Below are 2,712 nucleotides of genomic sequence, written 5' to 3'. Positions count from 1 at the left end.
AAATTCCTATATTTTTGCATTTAATGTCCTATTTAAATTACTTCTTCACATTTAAAACTTTACAAATAATGCATTAGTGTAATTAGCACCAGTCCTTGAGAAGTAAAAAACTAAGTAAGTTTTCTTTATTTGTCTTACATATAATATTAATCAGGGAGGGAAGGAAGAAAGGAAAAAAAGAAGAAGAAATGAAAAAGAAAGAAAGGAAGAGAAAGGAAAAGGAGAGAAAAGGAGAGAAAGAAAGAAAGAAAGAGGAAAGGAGAGAAAGAAAGAGGAAAGGAGAGAAAGAAAGAAAGAAAGAGGAAAGGAGAGAAAGAAAGAGGAAAGGAGAGAAAGAAAGAAAGAAGAAAGAAAGGAAGAAAGAAAGAAAGAAAGAAAGAAAGAAAGAAAGAAAGAAAGAAAGAAAAAAGGAAGAAGAATGAAGACCTAGAATCCTATATAATTTGCTTTATACAATAAGATGAGCTCATGCTATCCAGTAATTGATACTTTCTGCCCACTGTGATTATGCCCTGTAGTAAGCACATTGTAACAACCTTTATTGTTAAAATTTTGCAAGACAAAGTCACAAGTAGCATATAAAGATCAAATAGATCCAGGTGTCCTGAGACTTCTTATCCTCCAGGTCTTTACCCAGAACAGATCTGACCATAACATCTCATTCTGGACCACTGTGCAGAGCCGCTAGCACACACACACACACACACACATACACACACGAAGAACATCATCAAAGGTGACATCATAGAAAGTTTTCTGCAAAACCCCTGAATTCCTAGCCCCAAACCCTCATGTTGTCACATTCATGACTTCTGTTTAAAAGCCCTGCTTGTCCCTCAATCATAGAGACAGCACTTCTTTTTCTTTTTCTTTTTCTTTTTTCCATTCAATTATTGTGTGTCATTATGGCACGGAGACAGTACTTAATGGGTCTTGAACTCTACTGCTCTCCCAGTAGATATCTTCCATGATAAAGCCTTCCACTAATCAAACTCTCATTGTCTCAGATATTGCCTTACTGTGGGAGGCCCGGTGTACACATTTATCTAGTAACCACTGGCTTCATAACTAACCATGCTCAAGGGCACAGATTTAAGTATCTTACTAAAAATATCAGTTTCCAGGACCAGCAGTAAGCGTAATGGCTATGTCGCTGGACTCCCATGTAGTCAACCGCAGTTCGTGTCCCGGACCTAGTGGCTTAAAACTCACACCGGGTTCAGGATCAGCAGTTAGCATAATGGCTATGTCGGTGGACTCCCATGTAGTCGACCGTGGTTCACATCCTGGACCCAATGGCTTAAACTCAGGCCAGGCGCATGTGCGTGCCTGCCCAAGATCCTGATAGGAGAATGGAGGAGAAGGGATTGCGGCATGGCCATTCCCCTGAAGAGTGATTTCTCACTTTCTGTCTCTGTCTCTCTCTGTCTGTCTGGCGAGGACACGCACCCTATAGCAAAAACCTCTTCAAAAAAAATAAATAAATAAAACTCATGCCGGACGTGCGTGCGTGCGTGCCCAAGATCCTGAGAGGAGAATGGAGGGGAAGGGATTGCAGCATGGCCATACCCCCAGGGACTGATTTCTTGCTTTCTCTCTCTCTGTCTTTCTCTGTCTGGCGAGCGTGCATGTCCTATAGCAAAAACCTCTTAAAAAAAAAAAATCAGTTTCCAAAAACTAAGAACTAAATTTTAGCTATACGTTTACAATATGCTATTTGTGAAACCTTTAGCAAAAGCTTGATTCTATGAACCTCACTTATCTTTATTTGCAAAATAGAAGAAATGAAGTTTTCCTTCTCTAAATTACAGAGTTTTGTGTTCACTTCAGCAGCGCCTATACTAAAATTGGAATGATACAGAAAGATTAGCATGGCCCCTGCACAAGGATGACATGTAAATTTGTGAAGCATTCCATATTTTTCGAAGATTGTAAGAAGAAACAAAGAATGGCATTATATAATAGTAAATAGGGTATTCCAGCAAAAAGACACAATGCTAATAAATATCGATGCACCAGCTCAGGAGCACCTAAATATGTGACAGAGAGACTGTTGGAGTTAAAAGGAGAGAGAGGGAGAAACACTATAATTGTTGGGGAACTCAACACCACATTTTCTCCTTTAGACAGATCTAGGCAAAAATTAAATAGAGAGATACAGGACCTAAATGATATCATAAATTGAATGGATTTTATAGATACATGTAGAACTTTCTACCCTAAGTCCACAAAATATGCATTTTTCTCATCTCAGCAAGGAACCTCTTCAAAAATCGACCCCATATATTAGGACACTAATCAACCCCTTACAAACTCAAAGGCATAGAAACTATATCCAACATCTTCTCTGACCATGATGGAATTAAACTCAAGATTAATTTCAAGAAACAACCCTGAAAATACACAAACACATGGAAACTGAACAACCTACTTCTGAATGACTTCTTAACTATAGAAGAAATTAAGTATAAAATCAAAAAATTTATGGAAACAAATGATAATGAGTACACAAGTTTCCATATCTATGGAACACGGCAAAAGCAGTCAAAAGAGGGAAATCCATAGCAATTAGTGTGCATAAGAAAAGGATGGAAGGATGGCAAATAGATAATCTATCATCATGCCTCAGGGAACTGGAAAAATAACAAAACAAAACAAAAACAAAACCAAAAACAAAAAGGCCAGGTGAAAAGAAATAATAAAGATTTGAGC

General features: G+C 37.9%; 1 non-coding gene across 1 annotated transcript; it reads left to right on the top strand.

Annotated features, from left to right (window-relative positions):
• Positions 1-1,817: 1,817 nt before the first annotated feature.
• On the top strand, positions 1,818-1,923 carry LOC114006980 (U6 spliceosomal RNA). Its single transcript, XR_003548637.1, has one exon. It is a non-coding gene; the product is annotated as a U6 spliceosomal RNA (small nuclear RNA).
• The last annotated feature ends 789 nt before the right edge of the window (positions 1,924-2,712 follow it).

Source organism: Tupaia chinensis, unplaced genomic scaffold (genome assembly GCF_000334495.1).
Source record: "Tupaia chinensis unplaced genomic scaffold, TupChi_1.0 Scaffold000111_1, whole genome shotgun sequence".
NCBI lineage: Eukaryota > Metazoa > Chordata > Mammalia > Scandentia > Tupaiidae > Tupaia > Tupaia belangeri.
Note: the sequence above shows the minus strand (reverse complement) of the source record. Positions and strands in the feature narration are given on the sequence as shown.